Source organism: Pseudophryne corroboree, chromosome 5 (genome assembly GCF_028390025.1).
Source record: "Pseudophryne corroboree isolate aPseCor3 chromosome 5, aPseCor3.hap2, whole genome shotgun sequence".
Taxonomy (NCBI): Eukaryota; Metazoa; Chordata; class Amphibia; order Anura; family Myobatrachidae; genus Pseudophryne; species Pseudophryne corroboree.
The window spans coordinates 600,197,602-600,218,368 of NC_086448.1; the positions used below are offsets into that span (position 1 = coordinate 600,197,602).

General features: G+C 43.3%; 1 protein-coding gene and 1 long non-coding RNA gene across 5 annotated transcripts in view; one reads left to right on the forward strand and one right to left on the reverse strand.

The window, feature by feature from the left end:
- The window catches only part of LOC134929252 (uncharacterized), a 66,612-nt gene extending 49,728 nt beyond the window's left edge, over window positions 1-16,884 (forward strand). The window contains exon 3 of the long non-coding RNA XR_010178417.1: window positions 16,307-16,884. This is a non-coding gene — a long non-coding RNA (uncharacterized LOC134929252). The remainder of the gene's footprint in view (window positions 1-16,306) is intronic.
- Window positions 1-20,767, reverse strand: part of LDLRAD4 (low density lipoprotein receptor class A domain containing 4) — a 969,790-nt gene that overhangs the window by 182,597 nt on the left and 766,426 nt on the right. The window lies entirely within an intron of this gene.

Sequence of the window (20,767 nt, forward strand, 5' to 3'; positions counted from 1 at the left end):
AATTAAGTCCTGGAGTGCCGCTTCATTGTGCTTACATATATATATATATATATATATATATATATATATATATATCAGTGCCGTAAGTAGGCATTTTAGCGCTGTGTGCAAGAAACGACATTGGCAACCCCCCCCAAAAAGTATATAGGGGCGTGGCTTCATGGGGAAGGGGCGTGGCCACAAAATAATAGCAATTCATACTACGGTGCACAGTAGTCTACATTATTCAAATTACGCTGCATAGTAGCGCCACTACACCAGGTAGAGCCCCTTTTATACATTACAGCAGGCAGCGTCCCCCTTTTTACACATTACAGCAGACAGTCTCCCTTTTAACACATTGCGGCAGCCAGTCCCCCTTTTTACACATTGCGGCAGCCAGTCCCCCTTTTTACACATTGCGGCAGCCAGGCCCCCTTTTTACACATTGCGGCAGCCAGTCCCCCTTTTTACACATTGCGGCAGCCAGTCCCCCTTTTTACACATTGCGGCAGGCAGGCCCCCTTTTTACACATTGCGGCAGCCAGGCCCCCTTTTTACACATTGCGGCAGCCAGGTCCCCTTTTTACACATTGCGGCAGCCAGGCCCCCTTTTTACACATTATGGCAGACGATGTCCCCCTGAGAGAGAGAGAGAGATACTTACCATCTCCCCGCTGACAGGCTCCTCGTGCAGCTCCCTCGGTGCAGGCAGGTGAGAAGGAGGAAGAGGGAGGGGGACTGGAGCCGCAGCAGCGCTATTTCATTGGTAGTAAGCGCCGCTGCAGCATCCCCCTCTCCTTCCGTATTGGCTGCCCGGCGCTGCTGTGGATGCTGGGATGGAGGAACCGCATCCCAGCATCCACAGCAGCGCCGGGCAGCCAATACGGAAGGAGAGGGGGATGCTGCAGCGGCGCTTACTACCAATGAAATAGCGCTGCTGCGGCTCCAGTCCCCGTCCCTCCTCCTCCTTCTCCGCTGCCCAGCGCTGCTCTCCTCCTCAGTGCGGCGGCGGCGCACGGCGCAGACTTCAGAGGCGGCATGCAATGAGTCAATTTGACTCATTACATGCCGCTGGCCGTACGCCCTCAGGGCAACTGCGCTGTGTGCCAAGCCCACTTGGCACACACGGCCCTGATATATATATATATATATAGAGAGAGAGAGAGAGAAATGTCCCACACTCTCACCCAACCTAAAGACAGCCGCTGGGGTGCCAATCAAAGCCCCATCCCACTAGGGGATGGACCCATAGTACAGTGCAGAGTTTTCCACTAGCCGGTTCCACTTCATGTATATTGCACATTTCTGACTCTGTGACACAGCTGGATTGTTGGACACCTTGAGAAAGGTCCTGAATGGGGACCGAAACGTTGGTGAGAGATTACCATCATATGTGGAACTGTTTTGACTTGTTTTGCCCCTTTTTTTGAGTAAAGCTAGTACTTTGACTTCATCGTTTTTTGTCTGGAGAGTGCTATCATTTCCACGGCTAGTGGAAAACTCTGCACTATATATATATATATATATATATGTATATATATATATATATATATATATATAGCGCTGTTTCCACGTGCGGCACTCCTAGGCATACATCAATCCAATCTACTCGGCAGACTGCCGAGTAGATTGGATTGATGTATGCCTAGGAGTGCCGCACGTGGAAACAGCGCTATTGTGAAAAGTGTGGGGGCACCCGGGCTGGCAATTTATGTATTTGGAGAGCCGGACCTACAAGAGAGATATATATATATATATATATATATATATATATATGTACGGGAAGTCCCACACTCTCACCCAACGCAGGTAACGACTGGGGTGCCAAATCAAAGTCTGATCCACTCAAAGGGTCAAACTCATAGTACAGTACAGTGTTTCTCCACATAACAGTGGAGAAAGATAGCACTCACCAGACTTGTTATATTAAGCGTAATAAAGTCATTTATTCAAAGAATACTTGGTTCCATGTAATCTTCATGTCAAAAACAAGGTATATATGGAAAGGGCTCACCAACGTTTCGGTCCTATATTCAGACCTTTCTCAAGGTATTTGCCAGTCAATCAAATGCACAATCAAGAATACAGCAACATCAGTGTCAGCATAAGAGCAGGAACCAGGATCTACAAATTGCCTCCCAGGCCCCCTATATATATACCCAGGAGCTAACAAGTGAAAAGATCACCTGCCCGGATAGCCGTGACGTCACTTCCGGTCACGGCTATCCGGGCAGAGGGTTCCGAGTTAGCAATATCCCCACCATAGGGAGGAATAACCCAACATTTTGCAGTCGCTGGTGTGGGGTACTTAACAAATGTTCCCTAGACCTAATGTTACTAGTGATAGAGGAGGTAGGCACCGAACTGAATAAAGTTAGAACCCAGATCGGCACATTTAACGATGTCCATTTATCCACCATTAGAAATGATAAAACCTGTAATCACCTAGAGAAACTAAAAACCCAGATTGACAGCTATAAGAAAGAACTCACCGCATTTAAGCGGAATAAATTGGCTACGGTGGTGTCAGATTACCTGAACCACACAGTATACAGGTGGCTTCTCGGTGACTCCAGACCCACGAGACCCCAGAGAGGTTTCAGGCAATGCCGTCAGGGTCGGCGACAATACACTAACTCAGACACTGGTTCGTCTGCCTCCGCTTCTGACACAGAGCAGACTGCCAACCGTCGACCTCGTAATATTACTTTTTTAGGACAGAGCCAGGACGCAGGTCTACACCCCAGCGGGGGACACGTAGACCACACCCAAGGAAGGGGCGACGTTTGGGGAAGATGCAGGGACAAGAACAAAACCTAGTGTTTAATTTGACTGATAGACCCCTGGACGAGGCCACAATGAGCCTTCTCTCTCGTGGCTTGTCCTTTGTGCCAACGTGCCCGCACAAAACCTTTGAGACGACAGTAGATTTGTACAAGTTTGGACGCAAACTTAGACTCCGTGAACACTACGGGGATACCAATATCGTAAACAGGTCGCCGTTTCGTCCACCATCCACATACGATCCACCCTCATCCAATCCCAGTATAAAAACATTTACCCGACTGGTTGAGCAAGACATTAGTGCAGGTGTGCCTAGGAAGGTTTGTGACAACTTATCAAAACAAGAAAGACAGGCGCTGAGGACACTACGGGATGACACTTCCATTGTCATCAGACCAGCAGATAAGGGTGGAGCGATCGTTGTGCAGGAATGGGGAGACTACAATAAAGAGATTTGTAGACAATTAGCTGACACATCAACCTACCTGGGTAGTGCCACCAACCCCATCCCGAACTTCAAAAATCAAGTGGACCAGCTACTACGACATAGCCTGCAGTCCAAGTGGATTGATAAACACACCTTTGATTTCCTCACAGTCTCACACCCAGTGTGTCCTATTATATACACCCTACCCAAAGTCCACAAAACACTCTCTCATCCACCAGGTAGGCCAATCATTTCGGCTAGAAATTCGTTGTTGCAACCACTGGCAGTATATGTGGACTCATTTCTGCAACCGATAGTACAGCAGTCAGATAGCTACATCAGGGACACCATGGACTTCCTAGCCAAACTTTCGGAATTACCGGAGCTGAGTGGGGATGTCAAAGTGGCAACATTGGATGTATGCTCGTTATACACCATTATTCCCCACGAAGATGGACTACAGGCACTGAGAGAGGCCCTCGGGACCCATCCACCGGCTGAACCACCGATTGAGTTCATAATCCAACTGGCTGAAGCGGTTCTAAAGTTGAATCATTTTTCCTACTTGGACAAATACTATGTACAGCAATCCGGGACTGCTATGGGTTCAAATTTGGCGCCGGCATACGCCAATATCTTCATGGCGGCATATGAGAAGAAGTATATCCTACCAATATATGGGGTTCACATTTTGATGTACAAATGGTTCATCGACGACATATTTATCCTGTGGACTGGGACGACAGAGATGTTCCACCAGATGGTGCAGACATTAAATGGACTGGAAAATCCGGTGAGATTCACACACCAGATTGATGACCATCAAATTCACTTCCTCGATATCACTGTATCCATAACAAATCATGTGATCAGCACGACGCTTTTTAGGAAACCCACGGACAGGAACACTCTCCTACTATCCACTAGCCAACATCCACCAGCACTTAAAGAGAACTTACCTATCTCCCAATTTTTGAGAGTTATGCGAAATAACTCCAACCCACTTAACATGGAGCAACAGTTGGACGACATGTCGCAAAGATTCCGAGAACGGGGCTACACGGACGGCTGCATACAGCGATGTCTGTATAAGGCCCGTGCAAAATTTACAACATCACACGTTGCTAAAACCATTACTGACGTCGTACCCGTAAGTCCCACTTCTAACACTGACAGGATGGTCTTCACTACAACTTTTGATAGCCAGTCAGGCAATATTAACAAAGCTCTCCGCAAGAGGTGGCCCATCATCTCATCGGATGTAACATTAAAGGCGAAGAATCTACGACCTCCAATGATGGCATACCGGAAATCACCAAATCTCAAACAACTCCTATTGAGACCAACCGTGAACCCTACCACCCCTAATAGGACAACTTGGCTGCAAGAACAGAAACCTGGATGTTACAAATGCACAGGTTGCACCACGTGCCGAAGCATGCTCACCGGACCCACCTTCCCACATCCACATTCTGGACGTCCTATAAAGATTAAGTACAAATTACACTGTCTGATGGACCATGTCATCTACATTCTTATATGCCCTTGCGGGCTATATTATGTCGGGATGACTTCAAGAAGGTTCCGGGATAGGATGGCGAACCATAGGACTACCATCCATTAAGCCATTGAATCCAGGAAGGCGGAAACACCCGTACCGAGGCACTTCTTGACCCATCAACATCAGGTATCCAATCTCAGGTGCAAACTTATAGACTGGGTACCACCACTTGCCCGAGGGGGAGACCGCATCATGACCCTGAAGCGAAGAGAAAGCTTCTGGATTCATAGATTGGACACAATCTCCCCTAGAGGGATGAATGAAAACAACCCCCTTTCAATATTCCTGGGCTAAGAGAGCAGTGATCGAGGACTGCAATCTTAAAACTCTTTTGATCAACGTTTAATCATGTCTCGCTGAAGACATCATGATGCGAACGACAGCCCAACTATGAATGCCCTCCACAATGAGTCTTTGCGAATTTATGTTTATCATTTTAGGGAGTACTTCCCTTTAATTATATTAATAGACTATCTGATAATTGCACTAATATTCTCTGCACGAGTGTGACGCGCGTAGCGCACACTGCTATGTCTGTACAAATTGATTTTTGGAATGTAATATGTGTGACTCTCCAGGTCCCCAATATACCCGTTTATAATGGTACATTACTCCACGATTGCCCAATTATACATATATATATTGTCTAGCTGTCTGTGTAACAAACCCGCCGCTTGTTATAGTATTTATAATACATGGCAGGTTCACTGTCCTGTAATACATATTCTCGCAGTGCTATGGAGGCTTGAACCGCAAGTTCCACCCGGTGGAACGCACGACTTCCGGTCCAGACCGGAAGTGACGCGGCGACAGTACGCGTCTCCATAGAAACCGGCGGCGCAGCCAGAGTAACAAACAGCTGACCGCTCTTTAGTTTGGATGGACCATAGGAGTCCAATTAGGGGGTAAGAATGATGTTACACTGTCTAGTGCCCTTTGGGCTAGACATTAACAGTATATCCGGCGGAACGGTACTTCCGGTATGACCGGAAGTGACGTCACGGCTATCCGGGCAGTTGATCTTTTCACTTGTTAGCTCCTGGGTATATATATAGGGGGCCTGGGAGGCAATTTGTAGATCCTGGTTCCTGCTCTTATGCTGACACTGATGTTGCTGTATTCTTGATTGTGCATTTGATTGACTGGCAAATACCTTGAGAAAGGTCCGAATATAGGACCGAAACGTTGGTGAGCCCTTTCCATATATACCTTGTTTTTGACATGAAGATTACATGGAACCAAGTATTCTTTGAATAAATGACTTTATTACGCTTAATATAACAAGTCTGGTGAGTGCTATCTTTCTCCACTGTTATGTGGAGAAACACTGTACTATATATATATATATATATATATATATATAATTCATAGACCACTGCGAGAAAATGTATTATTATTATTTATTACCAGTTATTTATATAGCGCACACATATTCCGCAGCGCTTTACAGAGACTATTTGCCCATTCACATCGGTCCCTGCGCCAGTGGAGCTTAAAATCTGTATTCCCTACCACATGTACACGAACACACATTGATACTAGGGTTAATTTGTGTTGGGATCCAATTGACCTACCAGCATATTTTTGGATTGTGGGAGGAAACCGGAGTACCCGTAGGAAACCCACACAAGTACGGGGAGAATATACCAACTCCGCACAGGTAGAGCCATGGTGGGATCAAACCCATGACCTCAGTGTTGTGAGGCAGTAATGCTAACCATTACCCCATGCGTACTGCTGGATTTGGACACAAATCCTCTTTATACCACATTCATGCACTTAACTTGAGAGCTCGTTGTTATTCAGTTACAATACCCTTTTATTAGATAACACATTTTAATATACTGCCATACCTAGGATGCAAACCTATAATCTGTTGAATTCTAAGCAAACACCCTACTCATTGAGCTATTCAATCCTACAAAAAAAACTATGAACACTATATGAAGCTACTGGTACTTTGTATAAAAATAATCAGCATTGAAATTAAGCAGATCTATGTAGTATACAGTAACACACTACATAGATCTGCTCAATCACAATGCTGATATTTTTTTCACAAAGTGCAAGGTAAGCTTCAAATAGTTAGAATTATCTAGCTTATAATTATCTTCCTTTCTATGCAAGGGCAGATAGCTCAATGAATAGATTGTCTGACTGCAAGGACACAGGCAATGGGTTTGAATCCCGGGTATCTCAGCATCTTGAAATGTAATAAAGGACAGTGTGAATGGATAACAAAGAAATCTCAAGTTGAGTCGTATAGGTATTAGTAACAGAAGGAGTCAGGGTAGAAAACAGCAGCGGTCAGGAGATGCCGGGCTTCAAAAAGGGGGGAAGCTGCAAGTGAAAGTAATTAAAACAGATTATTGAAAAGTGCCGCCAACAGCACCCCCTATCCCAGTGGCGTAACTCGAAATTTTCTCCCCCAAGCCAAAAAATTATTCGGCACCCCCCCCCCCCCCCTCCATCCCCCATAATTGGCACTATTAAAGGGACAAACATGCGCGCGCGCCGCAAAAAAGGGGTTGTGGCTTCATTGGAATGGGCGTGGCTTTGCATAAAGGGGCGTGGCATTGCAGGAAAAGACTACCTTATACCCCAGTTTTGCAACCTGCACGCCCAGACGTTGGCCACCACAGGAAAGAAAAATAATCCTGATTCATGCCCCTTACATTATTTGTAATTTTTCCTCCTTATAGTAATGCCCAGTATACATTATGCCACATACTGCAATGGCCCTTAGACATTATGCCACACACAATAATGCACATGACACAATATGCACACACCATAATGCCCCCGACACATTATGCCACACACCGTAATGCCCCCCGACACATTATGCCACACACCGTAATGCCTGTGACACATTATGACAGGAATCGCAATGCCCGTTATACATTATGCTACACACTGCAATGCCCCTGATACATTATAGCACATACAATGCCTGTGACACATTATGACACACACTGCAATGACCCTGAGACTTTATACCACATACCACAATGCCCGTGATATAGTATACAACACACTGTAATGCCTGACACATACCGCAATGCCTGTTATACCCTATGCCACACACCGCAATGCCCGTTATACATTATGCCACACTGCAATGACCCTGAGACATTATACCACATACCACAATGCCCATGATATAGTATACAACACACCGTAGTGCCTGACACATTATGACATACACCGCAATGTCCGTGATACATTATGCCACACACTGCAATGACCCTGAGACATTATACCACATATCACAATGCCCGTGATATAGTATACCATACACCATAATGCCTGTGACACATACCGCAATGCCTGTTATACCCTATGCCACACACCGCAATGCCCGTTATACATTATGCCACACTGCAATGCCCCTGAGACATTATACCACATACCCCAATGCCCGTGATATAGTATGCCACGCACCATAATGCCTGTGACACATTATGACACACACCGCAATGTCCGTGATACATTATGCCACACACCGTAACGCCCATTACACATTAAGTCCTACAGTAAGGCTTCCAATTACTTTTAAATTACCTGCTCGTTGCCAGGGGTTTTATGCTCTTGGTTCCATGCACGGTGCCAGGTGTTTTCATGCTCAGGGTGTCATGCTCATTGCCAGGGGTTTCATGCACTGGGTTTCATGCTCGTTGCCAGGTGTTTCATGCACTGGGTGTCATGCTCGTTGCCAGGGGTTTCATGCACTGGGTGTCATGCTCGTTGCTAGGGGGTAGTGCTTGTTGCTAGGGCTGTGCTTCTAGTGTCACATATGTCCCCAGTGCCAGATATTCCCCCACGGTGCCAGGTACTCACATGCCCCCAGTGCCAAATATAGCCCCCCCATGTGCCAGGTACACATATAACCCCCCCAGTGCCACATATGCCCCCAGTGCCAAATATTCCCCCACAGTGCCAGGTACTCACATGCCCCCAGTGCCAAATATAGCCCCCCATGTGCCAGGTACACATATACCCCCCCAGTGCCACATATGCCCCCAGTGCCAGATATTCCCCCACAGTGCCAGGTACTCACATGCCCCCAGTGCCAAATATAGCCCTCGCCCCCATGTGCCAGGTACACATATACCCCCCCAGTGCCAGATATTCCCCCACAGTGCCAGGTACTCACGTGCCCCCAGTGCCAAATATAGCCCCCCCCCCTCATGTGCCAGGTACACATACACCCCCCCCAGTGCCATATATGCCCCCTCAGTGCACATATGCTCCCCCAGTGCGTGCCCCCGCTCCCCGGCGCTCCCCGTCTGTTTTGTGTTGGAGGGACACGGAGGGCACAGCGCGCGCCTCTCCTGTGTCCCTCCTGGGTCTCCGGCGGGTCTGTTAAAGGAAGTGCCGGTTCGTGAGCCAATCGGAGCTCACGAACGGCACTTCCTTTATTAGACCCACCGGAGACGCAGGAGGGACACAGGAGAGGCGCGCGCTGTGCCCTCCGTGTCCCCCCTTGCAGCAGGGAGGGTTAGTGAGAACAGATTGACATGCGGACGCTCGTCCGCATGTCAATCTGCGCTAAATCAGTGGCGGCGCCACCGCAGCCCCTCGCCCCCAAGCCACCGCGAGGGCTGCGGGGGCAGTAGTTACGCCACTGCCCTATCCTTTAGCACTATGTGCGTTGCTTCCTCCACACACACCTAGTTACAGCCCTGAGTATTATGAACATAATTAGCAACCACTTTGTAAAAAGTACTCATTAATTGTCATATACTTATTTTAAATATATAAATACACATGGGTTAGGTATGCGTGACCGGCGATCAGCATACCTCTGCCAGTATCCCGGCAGCGGAATGCCGGCAGGAGGTGGTGAGCGCGAAAAGCCCCTTGCGGGCTCGCTGTGCCCGCCACGCTGCAGGCTCAGTTTTATTCCCACTCTATGGGTGTTGTAAACATTCATGAGTGGGAATAGTCCCTGCTCGTCGGCATGTCGACTGTCGGGATTGTCAAGGGGCAGAATGTAGGGGGAGATGTTGTGACCGGCGGTCTCCTGACTAACAGTCACATAACTACATCCCATAAACACACACACACATTCCCTGAAGAAAGGTCAATACAGATCTGAAACATAGGCATACAGTATATGGGCATCTTATAGTGATTTTTTTTGCTGAGAATGCGGAGTGCAGTCCTCCTGTTACATATACCATTTATACTGATATACATATACATACATAAAAGGACAATTCAGTTCTTTGTGACATGCCACCACGTTGTCAAGCTGTGTGCACTACTGCTTATTGCAGTGTACAACTTTCACGTATTTTCTGCACACAACTTTGGAATGCAAGTAAAAAAGAGCGTCACCACTGCGGAGTGCCTTCACTACTGTTCCTGAGGCCCATGTTTAAAATGACAAATCATAGTAGAAAAAAAAAGGAGCACAAATCACTTACACTATAAGGGAGAAATATAATATAATATAATATAAAATAAATAAATATATATATATATACACACACACACACACACACACACACACACACACACACACACACACACACACACACACACACAGTTGTGCTCATAAGTTTACATACCCTAGAAGAATTTGTGATTTTCTGGCCATTTGTCAGAGAATATGAATGATAACTCACAAACTTTTCTTTCACTCATGGTTAGTGGTTGGGTGAAGCCATTTATTGTCAAACAACTGTGTTTACTCTTTTTAAATCATAATGACAACAGAAACTACCCAAATGACCCTGATCAAAAGTTTACATACCCCAGTTCTTAATACCGCGTATTGCCCCCTTTAACATCAATGACAGCTTGAAGTCTTTTGTGTGGATGAGGCTCTTTATTTTCTCAGATGGTAAAGCTGCCCATTCTTCTTGGCAAAAAGCCTCCAGTGCCTGTGAATTCTTGGGCTGTCTTGCATGAACTGCACGTTTGAGATCTCCCCAGAGTGGCTCAATGATATTGAGGTCAGGAGACTGAGATGGCCACTCCAGAACCTTCACTTTATTCTGCTGTAGCCAATGACAGGTCGACTTGGCCTTGTGTTTTGGATCATTGTGATGTTGGAACGTCCAAGTACGTCCCATGCGCAGCTTCCGGGCTGATGAGTGCAAATTTTCCTCCAGTATTTTCTGATAACATGCTGCATTCATCTTGCCATCAATTTTGACCAAGTTTCCAGTGCCTTTGTAGCTCACACATACCGAAAACATCAGCGATCCACCTCCGTGTTTCACAGTAGGAATGGTGTACCTTTCATCATAGGCTTTGTTGACTCCTCTCCAAATGTAACGTTTACGGTTGTGGCCAAAAAGTTAAATTTTGGTCTCATCACTCCAAATGACTTTGTTCCAGAAGTTTTGAGGCTTGTCTCTGTGTTGTTTGGAGTATTGTAAGCGGGATGCTTTGTGGCATTTGTGTAGTAATGGCTTTCTTCTGGTGACTCGACCATGCAGCCCATTTTTCTTCAAATGCCTCCTTATTGTGCATCTTGAAACAACCACACCACTTTTTTTCAGAGAGTCCTGTATTTTCAGCTGAAGTTATTTGTGGATTATTCTTTGCATCCCGATCAATTTTCCTGGCAGTTGTGGCTGAAATTTTTGTTGGTTACCTGACCGTGATTTGGTTTCCACAGAATCCCTCATTTTCCATTTCTTAATTAGAGTTTGAACACTGCTAATTGGCATTCTCAATTGCTTGGATATCTTTTTTTATCCCTTTCCTGTTTTATACAGTTTAATAACCTTTTCCCGCAGATCCTTTGACAATTCTTTTGCTTTTCCCATGACTCAAAATCCAGACACGTCAGTGCAGCACTGGATGAAAGATGCAAGGGTCTTTCAGGAGTCCAGAAACTCACTGACCTTTTATACACACACACTGATTACAAGCAAACAGATCACAGGTGAGGATGGTTACCTTTAGTAGCCATTCAAACCCGTTTGTGTCAACTTGTGTGCATCAGGCTAAAATCTCCAGGGTATGTAAACTTTTGATCAGGGTCATTTGGGTAGTTTCTGTTGTCATTATGATTTAAAAAGAGTAAACACAGTTGTTTGACAATAAATGGCTTCACCCAACCACTAACCATGAGTGAAAGAAAAGTTTCTGAGTTATCATTCATATTCTCTGACAAATGGCCAGAAAATCACAAATTCTGCTAGGGTATGTAAACTGTTGAGCACAACTGTGTATATATATATATATATATATATATATATATATATATGTATATGTGTATATATATATATATATATATATGTATATATAAAAGAATTTCTCTCTCTCTTCTATATATGTTTATATACACATACATTTATTTATTTTTGTGAGAGAACAGAGGTCCTTTAATATAGCTGCACGTGTAGACCAGTTTGAATGCATTGATTCAGCGCAGGTAGGAGGCAGAAGAAAAAATTAAATACCCCCACACAAAAGCAGCCTGTAATAATGTTTAGCACTTTATTGTATGAGCGCTTCATGCTGCTGGTGAATGCAGGTTGTGAAAGCCGTTACAGCATTACTATTAAAGCAAGAAATTATTTTCAAATGTGCAACCCTGTGGAAAAATAAAAAATTGTATTGTTGCTGTAGATTATTGCTTTTAGAACAGATACTGGGAAAAGTGAGCTGACTCCGCAGTCAAGAGTTGCTTGAAGTAATCTGTAAAGCGATTATTTCCTAAGCAGCTGTGTAGTTTGCAGAATTACCACACCAATACAAGAAAACTGCTCTATTTCAGTAATATTTGTTTTATATTGTGTGCTCTGAATGCATAGGCGAGATCATGTTGGGATATAAGAGGACTTGGTTTTATAAGCTTACAGGGAGTTTAAATGTCACATTGAACAACAAAGGTTAGACGATTTCCTTGAACTATATTGTGAATAATGCACTTTAAAGAGTTCTTTGCAGAATTAATTTATGATTTTTCAGATTTATATGCGACATTACTTTTCATGAAAATTTATATGCATTAATCCTATTATGTTCTCTAACACAATATCCCATTAAATGGAGAAAGATTAGAAACAAAACTCTGGTGTTAAAATGAAAGACTACGCTTATAACATTTTGTGTTCAATAAAAATTATGTTTACTCTTAAGTTACCATTTCACATAATAAATGAAAACTACAGATAGTTATTTATTTATTTATTAACAGTATCTTATATAGCGCAAGCAGCATATTCCGGTGCACTTTACAATTAAAACAAAAGTAATAGAACAAACTGGTAAAAACAGATATGTCCACATACATGTCTCCTCAAATCGAGCCAAATTACCCCGTATGGTGCAAAATGGACTTTGCAACATAGTCGCGCCAAGAGTCCCACCAGAGTCTTCTGCACAAAATATGCATTTTATTCACATAACTAATGCAACAAAAGTACAGGTAGTCTGGATACAGATGCTGGCATTTCACTTAGCATATGTGTGCATCTCAGTCACTAATTTGGGTAAAAAGACAAATGACTGAGATCTGATACGAGTTAATTGCACCATGCAATGTTGTACTTAATCTGTGACTTTATACCAGTTCCTTTGAGACAAAAAGTATTAATGTAATGTGCTCAAGACACTGTAGAGTAGATTTAATTAGCTGAGTTTATTCCGCACGGTAAACCTGTGGACTGATGCTCGTTAACCCACAGACTCAGCGTTAAGTACCTGGAATTGATGGATTTCCCCAGACATTGAGTTCTGCAGCTAACTGAATCTGCCCCTATATGTGACTTTGTATGTGGATACAATGCAAAGATGATGCAACATTCAGCAGAAAGTACGGGGATCTCTAAGTTATACCAAGCATGTCACACCACGTGGCGTAAAAATGTTAGGTGAATAAGCACATCTCTGTATCTTCAGCCAATCTTTTTCCCACAAGAAATTTAGCAATCCCGACATATAAAAATATGTCCATATCTTTTGTGCACATGCTAACTTCACTGTCAGATCAAGACCATTTGTGCGGTGGCTATGCTTGTACTGTAATTTGTCATTTACATGTGCACATGTGGTATTTTTTTTTTTTAAACATACTTTATTGATAGGTTGACAAGAATGCAGTACATTTGTATAACAAAACTGCAGTGCCAATATTGATGAACATTCAATCCGGAACAATGTGAAAAGAGCAATGTGGGGTAATTTTTTATACATTGTGCAAAGCGTAACATTAACCTTTAACTTCATCTGATTACATCCTGACCATCAAAGCAGAGCACTTTAGTATAAATGCTATACTGCACAGAACCAATGAAGCAGAACATTAAAGAGCAAAACATAGCGGAGTAAGCAAAACCTGTATTCTTCAGTGTTCAGTTCACTCAGCATCAACGCTTCCAACACATCCCTTATCAACACATGTAAATTATTCTGGCTATGTGGCTAAAGCCATTTTTAAAAAGTACAAGTTATAATTAATCACAGAATTTGTATAATATAGATGATGTATAACTAAAGAGGGTGAGTTGTCAATAAAGAGGTTATTAAAAATACCATTACAAAATGAAGGCTTGTATTAATTTTCTTTAACTTGGTTGCAACACTTCGCACCAGTGATACCTGGGCATTCTGTAACATTATAACCCTATGGCCAGGCCCATTTTCACTATGTTCCACTGTTTAGTTTTACGCCAGTGGTTCCTAAACGTTTTTGAATCACGGCATCCTAGAGTATCAGAAGTTTTTTCAAGGCACCCCTAGGCCAAAAGGTTCTTATTGAGAAACTTAGAAAGAAATATTAAATTAAGTAAGTTGTGATTAAATGTCATTCTTAGGTTCAACTGTGTGGTGAGGAACAAGATTTGTTTCTGTTGGTCCACAAATTTTATGATTGGCAGCCACCAGCACTGGTTTTGCCTATTACATTGACCATAAATGATTTGAGGTGGTTCTGGAACACCAACCCAGAGCACCCCTGCAAGTGTCCTGAGTCACACAGTTTGAGAACCATTGTTTGAAAACCACTCAGTGTGTACGAGGCTTTAGAGGAACTTCTTAATCTCTGAATCACCCATTCCATTGGTGGTAGTTTCCTACCAATAAATACACTGGACACTCAAAGTTCCAGGATTTGTCTTGTCTCGTGATAAGCACATAATTGATTACCATTATTCTGAATACTTTGTGACAAGAGTTTGTTATTAAGGTTTTGCTGCAAGCTACATACGCATGTTGTTTGTTCTACAGGTTGAGTATCCCTTATCCAAAATGCTTGGGACCAGAGGTATTTTGGATATCGGATTTTTCCGTATTTTGGAATAATTGCATACCATAATGAGATATCATGTTGATGGGATCTAAATCTAAGCACAGAATGCATTTATGTTGTATATACACCTTATACACACAACCTGAAGGTAATTTTAGACAATATTTTATATAACTTTGTGCATTAAGCAAAGTGTGTGTACATTCACACAATTCATTTATGTTTCATATACACCTTATGCACACAGCCTGAAGGTCATTTAATACAATATTTTTAATAACTTTGTGTATTAAACAAAGTTTGTGTACATTGAGTCATCAAAAAACAAAGGTTTCACTATTTCACTCTCACTCAAAAAAGTCCGTATTTCGGAATATTCCGTATTTCGGAATATTTGGATATGGGATACTCAACCTGTATATGGTTTTGTGCCCTATTTGGATGCTTTGATTTATTTCATTTTATTACACTATATATGCATTGATTTTTTCCCAACATATGTAAGCCATGAATTAGATCACTGGAAGAATCATTATTTTGGAAAATGATCATCACACCGAGCCTATGTAAATGATTACATTTACCTGTAGGTGCAAAGAGCTGCATGCAGTGGGTTTGAAATACCTCTTGAATATCCAGCCCCTGGGAAAGAGCGCTCAGACCTGGTTTTTACCACTGAAATCAGGACAGTTGGGAAGTTAAATGAAAACTCTTGGCACTTTTTTTTCTCATAATAGTAAGATAAAGAATGAAATTATTTCAAAGAAGTCATGTAATATAGCTGACATGTATTTCCTCGTGATGCAAGTTTATATCAGGTAACTATAGGGTGTTTCCAGAAGTCTAGGATTTGGACAACACCCAAAATGTGTCTACACAGGAACTGCTATAGGATTATGAGCTACCCTGCACAGTACAGCATATGTTCTCCCTACTTAATGACTCTTCTGAATCTCAGAATTTTTGGCCCAAAGCAAGGAAGCTGAAGACAAACTCGGAGTTCAGTACAACTGTCTTCTCTCCGTGTAGTATAAACTACAGTATTAAGAGTCCCAAATGGATAAGTAATAATTGTTAGAAAATATAGACAGTTCTAAAAAAAAATTGGATTTGTTCCCATAGAATATGGTTTGGCAGAGATTCCTTGGGAAAAAGGGTGGGGGTGACTTGTAGGAGCTGTACTAAGTAAAACACAATGTTACTGTGCGCTAAAATACAGTTTGCAGAGTTTCTAAAAAGGCTGCATTTTCCCAGTACACCAAACTGACTGACACTGTTTCTGTTTTGTTTTTCCCCCTTATTACTACTTTCATTCTGCAATTTTCAACTGCTACAGATCAGATGGGTCATTCGAGGACAACCTCCCCATTCACTGTGAACGAAGGCAAGATTACCTCGGAACAAGTGTGCACAAAAACAAGCCATGCCCTGAAATGCTCCCTTCACGTAGGGAGGGAAAGCGCGGCAGGGACTCTCAAACCACTCCTATTACCAAGGCTTTTTAAAACATGCAAGATAAACTCTGCAGGGAAACAAAGTTTAATACAAGTTGTCAAGTTTGTGCCGTCATAGCAAAGTGCAGTCAGTGTTTCTGGGTGATCAAGGAAATAAAAAACAGTAATTGAAATTCAGAAAGTAATTAAATACGTCCAGAAAAGAAAACTTTGAATAAATGGAGAGACAGTATATTATAATTAAAGGTATATTACACAAATATTTTGAAATAGTGTCAATTACAGTTTTTGTTTTTTTTGGAAATTGTTATTGATGTTTTGTAATGTAATGTAATCAGAAGTCAGAGAATTGCATTATTTAAGTGTTATTTTTTGGTAATGCCAAGTCCCATGATTAGTTATGATGTGAACAGTGTGGGGCGATACTGGGGTGATACAGTATATAATTTTCCTATGGCAGTTCTGGTACGGCTGCTATCACTTTTACCAACAAATTCTAGAATGCAAATAAATGCAGTTCCTTGTTCAATCTGTCCTACACTTTGATATATTGAGCGTTTACAGAAATTGGCTAAATAATAAGATTTTAATTACCTACCGGTAAATACTTTTCTCGTAGTCCGTAGAGAATGCTGGGGTCCACATTACTTCCATGGGGTATAGACAGGTCCACTAGGAGCCATTGGCACTTTAAGAGTTTGAGAATGTGGGCTGGCTCCTCCCTCTATGCCCCTCCTACCAGACTCAGTATAGAAACTGTGCCCGAGGAGACGGACAACTTTGAGAGAAGGATTTTACACAGATAGTGGCGAGATTCACACCAGCTCACACATACAAGGCAAACCAAGCTATCCCGCTAAAAAAGTCAGCAAAGGCTGAACAAGATTACTTAACCAAGTAACAAAACAGTACTTAACCAAGAACTAAGCAGTACTGAACTAAGTAACCACAGCAGGATCATGAAGCGCTGGGCGGACGCCCAGCATCCTCTACGGACTACGAGAAAAGGATTTACCGGTAGGTAATTAAAATCCTATTTTCTCTTACGTCCTAGAGGATGCTAAGGTCCACATTAGTACCATGGGGATGTACCAAAGCTCCCAGAACGGGAGGGAGAGCGCGGAGGCTCCTGCAGAACTGATTGATTCCGGTCCTCAGAGGCCAAAGTATCGAACTTGTAGAACTTTGCAAACGTGTTCGACCCAGACCAAGTAGCCGCTCGGCAAAGCTGTAAAGTCGAGAAACTCTGGGTAGCTGCCCAGGAAGAACCTACGTTACGAGTAGAGTGGGCCTTAACAGACGTAGGACACGGCAATCCTGCCGTAGAATACGCATGCTGGATAGTGAACCTGATCCAGCGAGAGATTGTCTGCTTAGAAGCAGGACACCCAAGTTTCTTGGGATCATACAGGACAGAGAGTCCGATTTTCTGTGACGAGCAGTCCTCTTCACATACATTTTCAGAGCCCTTACAACATCCAAGGACTTTGATGAAATTGAGGAGTCAGTAGCAACTGGCACCACAATAGGTTGGTTGATATAAAATGCCGACACAACCTTTGGAAGGAACTGCTGATGTGTCCGGAGCTCAGCTCTATCTTCATGGAAGATCAAGTAGGGGCTCTTACAAGACAAAGCCCCCAACTTCGACACACGTCTAGCAGAAGCTAAGGCCAACAAAGTGACAGCCTTCCACGTGAGAAACTTGACCTAGAGGTTCGAACCAATCCGACTGGAGAAACTGTAACACCACGTTAATATCCCAGGGCTCTGTAGGTGGCCCAAAGGGAGGCTGGAGAACTCCTTTCAAGAAAGTCTAAACCTCAGGGAGGGAAGCCAATTGTTTCTGGAAGAAAATGGATAGGGCCGAAATCTGGACCTTTACGGATCCCAACCTCAGGCCCATATCCACATCTGCTTGCAGGAAGAGGAGAAACAGTCCCAGTTGAAACTCCACCATAGGAAACTTCTTGGACTCACACCAAGATACATATTTTTTCCAAATGCGATGGTAATGTTTAGACATTACTCCTTTCCTAGCCTGCATCAGGGTAGGAATAACCTTGTTCGGAATGCCCTTCCGAGCTAATATCTGGTGTTCAACCTCCATGCCGTCAAACGTAGCCGCGGTAAGTCTTGATAAGCGAACGGCCCCTGCTGCAGCAGGTCCTCCCGAAGTGGAAGAGGCCTCGGCTCTTCCACCAGTAGATCCAGAAGATCTGCGTACCAAGCCCTTCTTGGCCAGTCTGGAGCAATGAGGATTGTCTGAACTCTTGTATTCCTTATGAGCTTTAGAATCCTTGGAATTAGTGGAAGAGGAGGAAATACGTACACCGACTGGAACACCCACGGAGTTACCAGGGCGTCCACCGCCATCGCTTGTGGGTCTCTTGACCTTGAGCAATACCTCTGAAGTTTTTTGTTGAGGTGGGAGACCATCATGTCTATTTGAGGAACCCCCAAAGGTTTGTTACCTCCGTGAACACCTCTGGATGGAGGCCCCACTCCTGGACGGAGATCATGTCTGCTGAGGAAGTCCGCTTCCCAGTTGTCCACTCCCGGAATGAAAATTGCCAACAGTACTAATGCGTGCTTTTCCACCCAGAGGATGATTCTTGTCACCTCTGACATTGCAGCTCTGCTCTTGGTTCAGCCTTGTCAGTTTATGTATTATGAACAAATTGTATCCAGCGCTCTACTTGTGTGGATAAACGCTGTGGCAGCAAAATTGTGGTGGAGGTTAAACCCAATACCTCTTTAAAGATATATAACATAAGGGTACACAATTGCGCCTGAATATGTGGTGGTAATGGTTGTAATACTAAATGACAAGTATACGCTGTATATATGAAGAATAAGTGTATTTATTCTAAAACAAAATGACAGAAAGAGAGAATAAGTGGAAAAAGATGTGAAAAAATAGGAAATTAATACATTAATGAAAGAGTGTATATATATATGCATATGAAAGAAATCTATACATATGTATAATTTGGTCCGCAGTCCAGTACAATAGAGTGTGGCGTCCCACCTCGTTTAATTGTGCTCAAACTACTACCACAATGTGTGGAGGGGTATATACAACACAGTCCCAGAGGAGCTCGTTCAGTAATATACGGGGGTCACGGTCAAAAAGTCTGTTGCAGCAGCTTGATCCTGTCTTGAGAGGGAGGGGGGGTGAGGTGATCTTCTGACGGTGCTGGCAAATGAAGGGGTACCCCAGGTGGCTATGCGGGAGGGATGAGTTGCAGGAGATAGGTCATTTTTGGCTCTGGACTCGCCGCTCTCTGACTCGGTCTGTGGCTGCGGAAGGCGCCCGTGTAGACAGGCGTCTGCCGCCGGCCAGATCCGAGGAGTGCGGTCGTGTCTCTGGGGGGGAAAAGTGTCACTGACTTCGAGACCCGGAGCGGGACTGTCCGCAGTGCACCTCCCCACTTACAGAGCCCTTACCTTATTCTTCTGTGCTCGATTCCCAACTTCCGCTGTCACCTTGCTTCCTTGTCAGTCTTGCAGCTTTTCGTCCGGTTTCACTTTCACTTTCCTGCACCTCGCGGTCACGTGACCTGTTCCTGTTCATCAGCAGTCTTCAGCGCCGTGGGTGATGAATGTGTCCAGAAATAGAGAGCTCTGCTGTGTTGAATATGATTAAGGCAGTCTGTTTGAAACGGTGTCCTGTTAGCTCCTACGCGTGTCGACCTTTCTAGGTCTTCCTCAGGGAGTCTATGAATGCCATATTCAGTGTGGGCTATTTATGCCCATACTTGCTTATGTCATAGAAAAGGGGGCGTGTTTCTCGAATTATAATGGGGATTTGTTATATAACGACTATACAGACAATCATACAATAAAAAGAATTTACAAGGAAAGAATGGGATATAGAAAAACAATAATAATAGTAATAGTAAACAAAACAAGCAAAAATTATATATGTAAAAGGTATAACGACCATAAAGAATGATTTTTGAGACTGAATCATTAGTGAATATTGGGAAATGATGAGAGTTCGTTTCTGGTGAATTTATTAGTTGTGTGAGAATTTTCTGTTACTACATTTGGAGGTAGTGACAGTCTGTGGTTTGTGGGTTAAAAGTTGATAAATGGGGTTATGGACAATCCGAAGATTATGAATAAAACCTAATTGGGATAAAAAGTGAAAAAAAAATTGTTATGTAAACACAATATGTTAATATATTATTAATTATTAACCCATTAGTAAAACTTATTGTATGCGGAAAAATGATCTGTGTTTTGGTATATTTCACTGCAAAATTGGTTACATGGTGTAAAATTAAATTTGCTAGGCTCTAATGGCTTAACCCACCAAAATGTACGCTAATGGGGCT